Consider the following 14878-nt stretch of genomic DNA (forward strand, 5'->3'; position numbering starts at 1 on the left):
ATTCTACCAAACATTTAGAGAACAATTAGCCGCAATGTTATATAAACTATTTGTAAAAATAGGGAATGAAGGAGTCTACCAAACTCCTTTTATGACTCACTGACACCTAAACCAGGTAGGTTAAAACTAAGAAAGAAAACTATAGACCAATCTCCTTAATGAATATTGATGCTAAAATCTTAAATAAGATATTAGCAAAAAGACTTCAGAAAATCATCCCTAGGATAATACACCATGATCAAGTAGGATTTATATCAGGAATGCAGGGCTGGTTTAATATTAGGAAAACTATTAGTATAATTGATCATATTAATAATCAAATTAACAAAAAACATATGATCATCTCAATAGATGCAGAAAAAGCATTTGATAAAATCCAACATCCATTCCTACTAAAAGCACTTGAGAGTATAGGAATAAATGGACTATTCCTTAAAAATAGTCAGGAGCATAAATTTAAAACCATCAGTAAGCATCATATGTAATAGAGATAAATTGGAACCTTTCCCAGTAAGATCAGGAATTAAACAAGGTTGCCCATTATCACCATTACTATTCAATTTTGTATTAGAAATACTAGCCTTGCAGAAATTAGATATGGATCCACACTTAACACCATATACCAAGATAAGATCAAAATGGGTCCATGATTTAGGCATAAAGAATGAGATCATAAATAGATTAGAGGAACAGAGGATAATCTACCTCTCAGACTTGTGGAGGAGGAAGGAATTTATGACCAGAGGAGAACTAGAGATCATTATTGATCACAAAATAGAAGATTTTGATTACATCAAACTAAAAAGTTTCTGTACAAATAATACTAATGCAAACAAGATTAGAAGGGAAGTAACAAATTGGGAAAATATTTTTAAAAACAAAGGTTCTGACAAAGGTCTCATTTCCAAAATATATAGAGAACTGATCATAATTTATAAGAAACCGAACCATTCTCCAATTGATAAATGGTCAAAGGATATGAACAGACAATTCTCAGAGAAAGAAATTGAAACTATATCCACTCACATGAAAGAGTGTTCCAAATCACTACTGATCAGAGAAATGCAAATTAAGACCACTCTGAGATACCACTACACACCTGTCAGATTGGCTAAGATGACAGGAACAAATAATGACAAATGTTGGAGGGGATGTGGGGAAATTGGGACACTAATACATTGCTGGTGGAGTTGTGAAAGAATCCAGCCATTCTGGAGAGCAATCTGGAATTATGCCCAAAAAGTTATCAAACTGTGCATACCCTTTGACCCAGCAGCGCTACTACTGGGATTATATCCCAAAGAAATACTAAAGAGAGGAAAGAGACATATATGTGCCAAAATGTTTGTGGCAGCTCTTTTTGTTGTAGCTAGAAACTGGAAGATGAAGGGATGTCCATCAGTTGGAGAATGGTTGGGTAAATTGTGGTATATGAAGGTTATGGAACATTATTGCTCTGTAAGAAATGACCAGCAGGAGGAATATAGAGAGGCCTGGAGAGACTTAAATCAACTGATGCTGAGTGAAATGAGCAGAACCAGAAGATCACTGTACACTTCAACAACAATACTGTATGAGGATGTATTCTGATGGAAGTGGAAATCTTCAACATAAAGAAGATCCAACTCACTTCCAGTTGATCAATGATGGACAGAGGTAGCTACACCCAGAGAAGAAACACTGGGAGGGGAATGAAAATTGTTAGCACTAATATCTGTCTGCCCAGGTTGCATGTACCTTCGGATTCTAGTGTTTATTGTGCAACAAGAAAATGATATTCGCACACATGTATTGTACCTAGACTATATTGTAACACATGTAAAATGTATGGTATTGCCTGTCGTCGGGGGGAGGGAATAGAGGGAAGGGGGGTAATTTGGAAAAATGAATACAAGGGATAATATTATAAAATATATATATATATATATATAATAAAAAAAAAAAAAAAAAAAAAAAAGAAATACTAGCCTTGGCAATAAGAGTCAAGAAAGAAAATCCACATAAATCCTCAGCATTTTTATACATAACCAACAAAATCCAACAGCAAGAAATACAAAGAGAAATTCCATTCAATAACTGTAGATAGTATAAAATATTTGGGAATCTATCTACCAAAGGTATGTCAGGAATTATATGAGCAAAATTACAAAACACTTACCACAAAAATAAAGTCAGATTTAAATAATTGGAAAGACATTCAGTGCTCTTGGATAGGCCGATTGAATATAATAAAGATGACAATACTCCCTAAACTAATCTATATATTTAGTGCTATACCAATCAGACTCCCAAGAAACTATTTTAATGACCTAGAAAAAATAACAAAAAAATTCATATGGAAGAACAAAAGGTTGAGAATTTAAAGGGAATTAATGAAAAAAAAAATCAAATGAAGGTGGCCTAGTTTTACCTGATCTAAAATTATATTATAAAGCAGCAGTCACCAAAACAATTTAATATTGGCTAAGAAATAGACTAGTTGATCAGTGGAATAGATTAGATTCACAGGACAAAATAGTGTACAACTACTGCAATCTAATGTTTGACAAACCCAAAGATGCCAACTTTTGGGAAAAGAATTCATTATTTGACAAAAACTGTTGGGAAAACTGGAAATTAGTATGGCAAAAATTAGATATGGACCCACACTTAACACCATATACCAAGATAAGATTAAAATAGTTCCATGATATAGGCATAAAGAATGAGATAATAAATAGATTAGAGGAACATAGGATAGTTTACCTCTCAGACTTGTGAAGGAGGAAGTAATTTGTGACTAAAAGAGAACTAGAGATCATTGTTGATCACAAAATAGAAATTTTTGATTACATCAAATTAAAAAGCTTTTGTATAAACAAAATGCAAAATAATGCAAACCAGATTAGAAGGGAAGTAAAAAATTGGGAAAATATCTTTACTGTTAAAGGTTCTGATAAAGCCCTCATTTCCAAAATATAGAGAGAACTGACTCTAATTTATAAGAAATCTAGCCATTCTCCAATTGATAAATGGTCAAAGGATATGAACAGACAATTTTCAGATGATGAAATTGAAACTGTTTCCACTCATATGATAGTGTTCTAAATCACTATGGGTGAGAGAAATGCAAATTAAGACAATTCTATGATATGACTACACACCTGTCAGATTGGCTAAGGTGACAGGAAAAAGTAATGATGAATGTTGCAGGGGCTGTGGGAAAACTGGGACACTGATACATTGTTGGTGGAGTTGTGAAAGAATCCAACCATTCTGGAGAAAAATCTGGAATTATGCCCAAAATGTTATGAAACTGTACATACCCTTTGATCCAGCAGTGCTACTACTGGGCTTATATCCCAAAGAAATACTAAAGAAGGGAAAGGGACCTGTATGTGCCAAAATGTTTGTGGCAGCCCTTTTTGTAGTGGCTAGAAACTGGAAAATGAATGGATGCCCATCAATTGGAGAATAGTTGGGTAAATTATGGTATATGAATGTTATGGAACATTATTGCTCTGTAAGAAATGACCAGCAGGAGGAATACAGAGAGGCTTGGAGAGACTTACATGAACTGATGCTGAGTGAAATGAACAGAACCAGGAGATCATTATACATTTCAACAACAATAGTGCATGATGATGTATTCTAGAAGATCTAATTCAGTTCTAGTTGATCAATGATGGACAGAATCAGCTACACGCAGAGAAGGAATACTGGGAAATGAATGTAAACTGTTTGCATTATTGTCTTTCTTCCCAGGTTACTTTTACCTTCTTAATCCAATTCTTATGCAACAAGAAATTCGGTTCTGCACACATATATTGTATCCAGGATATATTATAAGACATTTAACATGTATGGGATTGTCTATCATCTAGGGGAGGGGGTAGAAGGAAGGAGAGGAAAATTTGGAACAGAAGTGAGTACAAGGGATAATGTTGTAAAAACAAAAATTACCCATCTATATATACTGTCAAAACAATTATAATTATGAAATTTAAAATAAACAAACAAACAAACAAACAAACAAATAAATAAATAAATAATCTTTCTAAGGTACAGATCTGATCATGTCATCCTTCTTCTTTTAGCCACTAACTCCAGTGATTCCCTTTTCCATCCAGAATCGATATAAAACCCTCTGTATGACTTTTAAAGATTTTCACAACTCTCTCATCTTTTTCTGGAGTCATTCCTCCCTCCACTCATCTATATATTATAGCATCCATTGACACTGTTCTCCTTTGCATGAATGATTCCATCTCTAACTGTTTTTTCACATACTGTCTGCCATGACTAGAATTCTTTCCATCCTCATGTCTGTCTCCTTGCTTTCCTAAATCCTTTAAAAATGTCATTTGAAATTCAACCTTCTGAAGGAGGTTTTTTCTAGACCTTCTTTATGCCATTTTTTCCTTTATGCCAGATTTTTTTCAGTTTACCTTTTGTGTACATATTGTTTTTACCTAGATTATTATCTAATTGAAATCAAGAACTACTTTTTCTTTCTCTTTTATTCCCTAGCACTTAACACAGAGTCTGGCACCTAGGAAACAACAAATAATTTTTGACTTGACCCATCTTGGAGAGTTAAAGTTAAGAAAACACTTTATAAATCTTAACTAGACATCTATATATAACAGATAATGTCTTGATAGCTTGATTCCCAAAGATATAAAGTATAAAACAGAATTGAGCCACATTCAAGTTGACCTCAACTGGGCACTGAAATGCTATGGGTCATAACACTTAGAAATACATGTATAAGTCAACAGAAAAATATAGAAATCCTTTCAGAAACAGACTTTTTCTTGAAAAAAAAAAAAAAGACAAAACAATTCCTATATGCCAGAGAGGTCCATCTTGGTACTGAAGATTACTTTTTCCTCCTTATTAGCTCTACCTGTCTATCTCAGATCCTAAGGACAAATTAGGCATGGGGGGGGGGGGGATTGAAGTTCTTTAACATTGCTTCGGAGCTTCTAGAAAAATCTAGAAAAATCTTCTACGAAGGCTTAAGTACACAGCTTCTGATGACTTGCTATGTGGAATGGGATGTGGGGAGGAGAGATTATCTTGTGTTTCTGAAATGTGTATGGGACTTTTATTCCAGAGAAGGCTAAGTGCAAATACCATGTGCCAAAGTAGGGATGTCTTTGTTTATGAAGACTTTTAAAAATTAAGTTTTGTATCCAAACCAGAAGTACATAATAAACTCTGACATATACTTAGAAATTTCCAAAAATTACAGAAAACTTTCTCTTCTAATCAACTCAACTCAATCTGTTTTGAAGAAAATCTCATTTTCCTTTGGCTTAATTTTCCCATTCTTAATACTAAACTATTTCCAAGTTTGAAGAAAATATTTAGGTCCTTTATAGCATAAAAACACAGGCTGTCATTAATAAAGGTACAGTAAAGACTTGCAGTGGAAGGTCAGATCTTTTCTTTCTTCTCCCAGTTGGCATAAAGTAGGAGAAGTGGTATGACCTGACTTCTCCAAACCAACATTCCAAGGATTTTGGAGCATAGGGAAATTAGCTGTGAATTGGATTTCACTTTTATCAATCACATAAAGGGCTGGTTTCTCATTTCTTTCTGATTTGGACAGCACTTTGCTTCCACTCAAGTTCTACTTCTGCTGTTCTCTGCCTATAAAAACAAGGGGTAAGCTTGTCCTTTCTCAACTTTCCTGAAAGATTTGGCATGAAAAGCATTGATCCAGATATGAATACATTTTCTTCTCTGAGCATTCTCATGGTTTCTTGCTGGAAGGAAGTTCACTCAAAGTAAAAACCCTCTCAAAGCCTAGGAGAGATTTGTTTATATATATACATCAGCATGTACTCTCTTCCTGCCTCATTCCACTCCCCCAGATGTCTCCAAGTTATTATTGCTGTGGGAAGGGCTACCTGAGTATACAACCATGACTTTAGTCATTCATGGAATGAATATATTCTTGATGTCATCTAGGGGAAGGAGGACTGTCAAAGTTTGATACATGTCCAGACATTCTAAGATAATTTTTCTCTTATAATGGAAAAAAAAATAGAAGCCTACTTCTATAATAATCATGATGACTTATAAAGGATATGCCTTGTAGAAGCTATCATCCATGGACATTTTGTAGCTGGTTTATACTTTTCCAAACACAAGTTGAAAAGAAAGTTGATTGCCTTTGAGGGGATTCAAAAAGGTCTGTTGTTTTTGGTTACTTTGTCTTTGCTACTCCTTCCTTCATTGTCTTTAGCTGCCCTCTGGAAATGTCATGGCATCAGGTACTAGACTACAAAGGAAAGTATTATAGTGTCTTCCTGCATTGAGGCCCATCTGGCACCCAAGAAATGGCTTCTTGCCCTTTTATTCACTCTTTTCCATTTTAGCTGTACAGAATAGAGTTTCCAACCATGATAGATTCACAGGAGTTCTGGTGTCAGAATCCAGGTAGGTTTATAGTGAACATTGATGCTCTGAGGACTGAAGAGCAATTTGTTGAGGTCATCATCCAGTGGAAGGATCTGTTTAGTAGTTGTGCTATATTGTATATAGATTGTGTGAGCTTAAGCTATGTAGAAACTGAATTAAACAATAAATTTAACCCCTAACACATACACAAACCCCAATCAGGTGGCAAAGTGGGGAGCTTGAGGAAACAGAGGACTAGATCTTAAATATTTGAATTAAATATAATTTTGTAAAAGCCAATTTGTGTTAAATGGTTAAATAGTATTCTGAATGCTAATCATTGACTCCCTAACAAATTGAGAGAACACATAGAGTATGGTATTGGGCTATGGACAAAGAGACACCCACTAATGCCTAGGGATACCTAAGAACAAAGAAATAGAGATGGGGAGAGAGAGAGAGAGAGAGAGAGAGAGAGAGAGAGAGAGAGAGAGAGAGAGAGAGAGAGAGAGAAAGAGAAAGAGAAAGAGAAACAGAATAGGAGACAGACACAAGAGAGAAGGAGGGATGGAAAAGGAGGGAGAGAAGATGGAGAGGGAGAAGCAGAGAGAGAAGGATAGGGGGAAGGGAGACACCCTCCTGAAAGCCTAAAGGAAGATATATATTAGAATAATATAATGATTTCATCATTTTCCCAAGCAAAATACAGCTTATGGTTTTGGGACTTGGTCCAATAGATATAAGCATAGAGTCAGTATACTCTGAACCATATGGGGTCTTCTATCTAATATGAATGTTGTCACTAAATTATATGTGTTTTTCATTTGCAGGGATGTGGGCATGTTAAACAGTGGCTGCTGTGGTGTGTGAATTTACCTGAAATCCTCAATCATTTTCTTTTGCAGTGAGTACTAGGTCTTCCTCCACCCTCAACATTATACTCTTCCCTATTAACTTATCATATATACTGCTAAGAATCCTCCTAAAAGCCTTATTCAATTTATTCAACTTCTTTTTTTCTAAGTTTTGTGTTAGATTCTCTCTGACTTTCAAAATTTAGGTTCCTTAGGGTTCTCATTATTTGGGTCTCCCACTGATTTAACTTTCTATCTTTCTTTTTTCCCCCTCCTCCCCCACCTTCTTTCCCTTCCCCCCTCCCCACAAGTTCTGAGAGCAATCCATTGCTCTCATTAAGCTAATTTCAGGGCATTAATCATTTACCTTGCCTACAAAAGTGCACTTTGGGGTTTGAGCTATCCGAGTCAATGGAGTTTAACTACTTGTCCCAGCAACTCCAGCAGAAGAAACAAAGCTGGAAATGCTTCCCTAGAAAAAAGAGGAAAAAAAGCAAAAGAAAATCTGTCCCCTGCTAAGCTTTATAATCCCTGCAGAGTGGCTGCTGAGCTAGAAACACAAAGATACCAGCAAGGGCATTGGGAGGGGTGAAGACTACCAAACTTGGAGATAATTTCTTTAGAGCAGGCATTTTAAAGTTGGGGTCTGTGAGCTCAATCTCTGTCCTCCCTTTCTCCTTCCCTCTCTCTCTCCCTTTCTTGTTCCTTCTCTCTCTCTCTCTCTCTCTCTCTCTCTCTCTCTCTGTCTCTATCTGTTTCTTTCTCTGTCTCTCTCTATGTCTCTCTGTCTCTGTCTTCTATCTATCTGTATCTCTGTTTTTCTATTTTTGTCTCTTTCTCTCTGTTGTTCTCTCTCTCTCTCTCTCTCTCTCTCTCTCTCTCTCTTTGTTTCTGTCTCTCTATCTCTCTGTGTTTATTTCTATATGACTCTGTTTCTCTCTGACTTGATCTCTCTCTGTCTGTTTCTTTATCTCTTCTTTATCTATGTTTCTGTATCTATTTCTCTGTTACTCTTTCTCTCTGTCTCTTCCTGTCTGTGTCTTTCTGACTCTGTTTCTGACTATATTTAGTTCTATCTCTGTCTCTCTGATTTTCTCTCTGTCTTCATATCTGTATTTGTCTATCTCTGCTTTGCTGTCTGTCTCTGTGTCTGTCTGTCTGTCTCTGTCTTGCTGTGTCTTTATCTCTTTCTGTCTCTGTGTCTCACTCTCTCACTATGTATTTCATTTTGTATATTCTGTCTCTGTCTCTCTGTCTCTTTACTTCTCTCTGTCTTTCCATCTCTCTCTCTTTATCACTATATCTGTGTGTGTGTGTGTCTATCTCTGTCTCTGTCTTTCTTTCTCCTATAGATACATATAGATAAAGATTTAGAGAGAGCGAAAGAAAGAGAAATAGGGAGATAAGTAGAGGGACAAATGTATACAGGTACAGAGTCTGATACATACATACAGGGTGTTGTTCAGTCTCAGTTGTATCTGACTCTGTAATCTTATTTGGGATTTTCTTGGAAAATTGAGATTTTCTATAGTGGTTTGCCATGTCTTTTTGCAGTTCATTTTGCAGATGAGGAACCTGAGGCAAACAGGATTGAGTGTCTTGCCCTGGGTCATTCAGCTAGTTAAATGTTTGAAGCCTGATTTGAATGTAGGAAAATTAGTCTTGTTAACTTAGACCTGGCACTCTATCTATTGCATCACCTAGCTGCTCACATATATACAGACAGATAGAATCACACACACACACATACACACACACACACAGAGACACTTATATATAAATGCATCATACACATACACATATATATATTTGAATATATAAATATTTTAAATAACTGCACTTCAGCATAATTGATTCCCTTTATATTCCTATGGGTTTTATTTTAGGCATTAAAAATAATAACTTCAGAAAAAGTCCATTGTTTTCACCAGACTAATTTCTTTCTGACCTCCTACATACCCATACACCTACCCCTTACTCTCCAAAAAACAACAAAACAAAATAATAATAAAACAGCTTTTCAGTAAAGTGTTTGACTTTACAACACATGATGCCCAAGGCAATAATGATGAAAGGGATTGACAAAGTGTCCTACTCCTAGTCCCCCCCCAAAAAAAAAAAAATCTAATCTGGGGCTTTCTCACCATTTCAGGAAGTTGTTTTTTTTTTTTTTTTTTTTAAATAATCACATGACTCTTGTGAATCTGCTCAGATATACAGAGAATAAATCTGGGTCTTTTATTTAGCAATTACCTTTCATGAATATTTCAGATTCTCCTAAATTATTCCCAGATATGATATCTCCACTCTTGTCTCCTATTCATGAATACTACAAGCATCTTACCTCCTCTCCTCTCCATGTCATAGGTACCCATGAAGCAAGAAATCAGATGATGAAGATTACACCACCTTTTCAAGGATGTTTGCAGCAACAATTAACCAATCAATAATATTTATTAAATACCTATTATATTCCAGTCACTAACTTAAAGAAACACAAAAGAACAAGAAAAAAATGAACATATACTATCCTTTTAAATTCTCTCAGAGGAATACACAGAAAGGAAGAAATAAAAACACATTTTTGAATTGTGTACAATTTTTCAAGCACTGAACCAAGTGCTGAGTATGCAAATAGGAAATTTTCTTCCTCATCTTTTTTTTTTCTGCTTCCCCTTTTCTTTCCCCTTCCTATTGATACATAATTATCATTCCCTTCCTCCCCCATAAATACAACCTGTTTATTTCCAATAGTAGCAATATGAAGAGCAGTCCTACCTAATTAAGAAAAGGTGTCAAATGAAGCCTGGTGATATAGTACATTGAGCACTGGACTTGAAGACTGAAATTTAAATCTACAAAATGTCAAGTTTAAATCTGTTAAATTTAAAAATAATTGTTCTACAGGAAAAGACAAAATAATATAGTAAGAAACATGTCAGACTTTGATTTGGAATAGCAGGATTGGAATCCAGATTCTGGCATTTAGTATTGTATGGTTCTGGACAATTTTCCTGAGCCTCATTCATACATTTATAGAATGAACAAGTCATTCTGTCTCAGTTTCCTCCTTCATAAAAGGAAGATAATATAGCGCCTATCTACAAATTAAAAGGATGTGCTTTATGAGTTTTAAAGCATTATATATGTGTCCTTTATTATTACTTTTATAATAAAATGATGTAAGGTTTTTCATTCTGATTTCTTTGGCAGTATAGTTCAGTGTTTTAATGCTGAGCAATACCACTTGATAACAGTAAATTGTATTGATAAATGTGGAATATCATACATAAATCTTTTTTTAAATTAATTTGTCCTCTAATGAACTTTTCCAATTGAGAAAAAAATAAAAAATAAAAAACAAAGAAAAAATATACAAAACTCTCAATACATAGATGCATAGTTCAGCAAAACAAATAATTCCCACATTGACTATTTCTCAAAAATGCATGCCTTTTTTTGGGTGAACTTTCAGTTCATTGTCTTTGGGCAACAGTTGAATGGAATGTTTCTTTGTTACCCATATATGTTATATCTTTTCCTGTCAGTTTTTGTAATGTGGAATAACTAAAATTTCTGCCCTTTTCCAAAATGGATTCCTGTCTTTGCTCCTCAGACAAAGGTTGCCAAATGAGAATTATATCAGCTTCCCTTCATGCTTATGTTTATGAATTTTTTTCTCATTTCAAGCTGTGTTCTTTTTTTTTTTTTGGGGAGAAAAAAATAGATCTAAATTATATTCAAAGACTTGACTCTTTGGCAACATATAAAATATCACATACATATAATAAATAGCAAATAAACTTATTTATTGTCTTGTCAAAAGCAAAAATGAATTTAAAAGATTATACATATTAGAATATGCCAGACTATGAACAGAGTGCATATAAATTCTGGCATTGAGAAGAAGATATCTTGCCCCAACCACAAGAGAATCCTAGATTTTACTCAAGGGGAAATTCCCTGAAGTCTCTAGTATGACCACAATCCTCTCTATATTGGCTTCTTTCAGGACATCCTCTTCAGGGATCTCTTCTTGAAGAAAGTCTGGAATTTTCATACCTGACAAATAGTACAGTGACCTAATGAAGTAAGGAGAAAGAAGAAACACACGAAAGACAAAATAATATAATAGGAAGCATGTCAGATGTTGATATGGAATAGCAGAATAGGAGCTCAGGCCCCAATTCTTTTGTATGATTGTGGACAAGTCCCTTAATTTTTCTGACCTTCATTTTCCTCATTATAAAATGAAGATCATAAGACTTGTATGACTTCATTCACAGGGTTTATGTAAGAGACTGTAACATAATGAAGATAATTGAGGGTTTGAAGACAAAGAACCAGGGCTCAAAATTCAGCTTTTCTCTTCAGAATCTCTGACTTGAGCAAGCCATTTATTCACCTTGGCCTTAAGGTTTTTTCACTGAAAAAAGCAGATATTTCTTTCTATGGTGTCTTTAAACTCTAAATCCTATTATTCTATTAAACAAGTAGTAAACTAAATTGCAAAATAAATATAATCTCTTATTCATAAGAAAAAGAATTTATGAGAACAAGTTGTAGGAATAAAAGCTAATTCTTTAGCTATAATTAATATAATAATTAATGGTTTACAAAACATTTTACATCATATATGTTTGTATATGAAGAGGGATTCAAACTAAAGTATTTCTAACTTTATAAATTCAAATTAATATCCCCACTGAGTCCTTCATGTGCTGATTCTGTCCTTGTGTAGCAATGGAATGGACTTGGCTAGAATCTTGAAAGATCAGAAAAAATGTTAGAGGTCCAGCATCTAAGGTGAGGATGTCCATCTCTAAGGAATGATCTATATAGCCATTTGGAATTGGATCAATGTAACAACAAAATTCCTATACCTGTAAGCAAAGGAGTGATCCCTGTCCATGGGCCATAATACATTTAGAAAAGAGATCATGATGGGATGGATTTTTTTAAATAACTATTTTAAGCATGAACCAACTTTTCTCATGGACCAAGTTGGCAGAGGGAAGAATGGCCTGGTCCAGGAAGAGACATTTGTACTTCTGTTCTCAAAATATTTTCTCAATAAAAGTAGGTTTGTAAATGCTAATTGAGCTAATGGATGATAGTGGGGTGCTAACAAATGGCATTGATAATATTGAGGAAGTGTTCATCAGCATTGGTTAGACAATATGATGAGATAACCAGTCAATTTATATGGAATATGGGGAGATGTTATAAGCAAGCAGAAGAGAAGCTAAGAGGAATGGAAGAATAATCACACTACTTCTTAGAGAGAAATAGATATAGAGACTCTAAAGATACAATTTGCTAGTCCTAGGAAACACTGAGAACATAAGCCCCAAGATCATTTCCTTGATATCCATGCTATGATATTGATGAATCAACAATAACTCACAATTCCTGATTCTTCAGGCTTCAGTGTTCTTTCACTCTTTGTAGAGTGCTTATAAAACCCCTCCTTAAGCCTACTCTTCCCCATGGTCTCTGTGATGAGTAGTTCCCTACATATTCTTTGCATAATTGTCAAAGTGATTGTCCTTAGATGCTGATTTAAACTGTATTCTCCTACTTAATAAACTCTAAGCACTCTCTATGGATTCAAAGATAAAATATAAACTTTTCTTTGACTTTTAAAGTCACTAATAACTTGGCTTGAACTTAGCATCAAAACATAATAGCCTTATTCTGGAATTCAACAGTCCAAACAATTTGACCTCTCTGTGCTTCATAAAATAATATAACATAAAATAACACTCTATTTCTATAACACTCTGTAACACTACTGTCTCTGTAACATTATAACTGTCTGGGTCCCAGACTTGGAATGCAATCCTTCCTTATCTCTGCTTTATAGAGTCTCTCTTTTCCTTCAAGACACAATTCAAGCATGACTTTGCATAAAACCTTTCCTCATTTCCACAAGTGCCCCCTTGTGTATTTATTTTCTTTATATAATTACTTGTACTCATATATGTATTTATTGTCTCTCACCAACAGAATGTGCTTTCTTGTTGGTAAATTTTATTTCATTCTTTGTATTTGTGTCTCCAGTGCCTAGCACTGCATTTCACACAAAGTAGGAAATTATTAATTGATTAGATTGTAGATTGTCTTTTTTTAAACAATTATTGTCAGAAATGGACTACAGATAGAGTCAGACTTGACGTTTAATTATCTGACTGTTACTACCTCCTATATGATTTTATGAAAATAATTACCTATTTGTGGTTCTCAAATTTCCTACTATGAGGTAAAAGACTTGCTTTATCACTAACCCATTTAAAATCTACTTTCTGCTTCTATATAGTATGGGGGTAATTGCATTTGAGCTACTTGCCTCCATAATTGTGGCGAGGAACCATTGTGATAAAACTGAGCCATGTTTTTAAAAAAATACAACTTTGGAATCAGGGCTGCCAATTAGGGAGGGTCTGGCAAAAAGCTGAACACTGAACACTGAACAGCTCTGAATTCTCTGGCAAGCTCCCTCCTGAGAGTGAGTGATTGTATAGTTTCAACTTGGAATCATGTCTGAAGCACACACTGGTAAAAAATCAATACCATTCAGTCAATCATATTTGAAGTCATTGGATAACACATGTTCTTTCTGTAATGAAGTGGGTTATCTTCTTTGGAATGGGATGGAATGGCAGCCTGGGGAGGAGATAAGAAATACTAATGCAATGTTCCATTTAAACAAATCAATGGACCAGTCTACCTTGTAAACCACCAAACAAACAATTGATGCACAGCAGTCTGACCACTTAGGGCAGCCACAGTCACACAGATTGGTTTTCATTTCTTGAAGACCCCTGGAAGGTCATTAACACCAGGGAAGCATTGAGATGACAAGTAGGATGAATTCACATCTGTCTTGATAGTAGTGAAGTCAATTTGCTTTGGAAAGTCTGAGAGTATTTCCCTTTTGGTCAAGAAGTTCCTTTTGCCAAATGCCCTACAGTGACTTGCTTAGTCTCTATTTTTTTGTAGAAAAACTTTCATTTTCTCTGAAAAGACATGTAGTAGACATGCTTTTCATGTCAAGTTTAGTTCCTTGCTTTTTCAAGATAATTTGTCTTTCCCAAACCCTAAAAATGGAATAACTGATAAAATAAACTTAAAAAAAAAACAGATCACAGAGTAACAGACAAACAAGTATTCAAATACTTCTTAGTCATAGATTTAAAAGTACATTTTTTTTCTTCTCAAAAAGATAAATGTTTTAGGTAAATGTTCTGCCAAGTTTTGCTTTCAGACCATGTTGTCAGGCTTGGTAAATTTTTCAGTAGCTGTCAGAGTAAATTTATTAACAAAGAGATCTAAATTCTTGTGCAATCCTGAAGGGGAATGTCCTGGTGATCAGCTTTCCTGTAGTTTTTTGGGAGATCAAATGTGTAGAATAATTAAAATGCAAAAAATAGGATTAGTGACATGAAATCTCCAACTGCCATCAATTATGTGATAATAATAAAGATTAGATTGTCTTAAAAAATCATTGGAAAACATCCATTCAGTCCTGTGTGCACAAGAAGGAGAAAGAGGGAGCACATAGTAGAATCACTAATTTTGGAGATGTGCACATTCCCAAGAGAATAAAAACACAGAGGGCACTCAGTTGGGAA

The sequence above is a fragment of the Sminthopsis crassicaudata genome, chromosome 4, assembly GCF_048593235.1.
Source record: "Sminthopsis crassicaudata isolate SCR6 chromosome 4, ASM4859323v1, whole genome shotgun sequence".
Lineage (NCBI taxonomy): Eukaryota > Metazoa > Chordata > Mammalia > Dasyuromorphia > Dasyuridae > Sminthopsis > Sminthopsis crassicaudata.